This window comes from Daktulosphaira vitifoliae, unplaced genomic scaffold, assembly GCF_025091365.1.
Source record: "Daktulosphaira vitifoliae isolate Bord-2020 unplaced genomic scaffold, ASM2509136v1 Scaffold_1, whole genome shotgun sequence".
Taxonomy (NCBI): domain Eukaryota; kingdom Metazoa; phylum Arthropoda; class Insecta; order Hemiptera; family Phylloxeridae; genus Daktulosphaira; species Daktulosphaira vitifoliae.
Genome location: NW_026099572.1, coordinates 23,714,527 through 23,714,903, shown reverse-complemented (window position 1 = coordinate 23,714,903; position 377 = coordinate 23,714,527).

Below are 377 nucleotides of genomic sequence, written 5' to 3'. Positions count from 1 at the left end.
TTGTGTATAAAATTGTCGTGTATAATAATATGATCATACTGACGTATAGGAAATTTTGGATAATTTCTTACAGAGTAGTTCTTTTTGTCTTTTTTACTACAAAAAGTTTCTAGGAGAACGTAACCCAAGAATTTTGTAAAAATACTAAAGACTGGTGTTTAAGAGTAAATAAGTTGTATTTCAGTACCGTAATCCTAAAAATATTGATGTGAATTAAGGTCGTAGGGCATAGAAAATTTCTGTTGTTAAAAATGTTGGGAATTTTCTTTTTAATCGGATTAAATTTTAATCGTCCTTTGTTGCAGTCTTCAACACGACCATAGATTGATTATACTACTCATAAGGCCACTTACGCGTACAACACTTACACGTGTTAA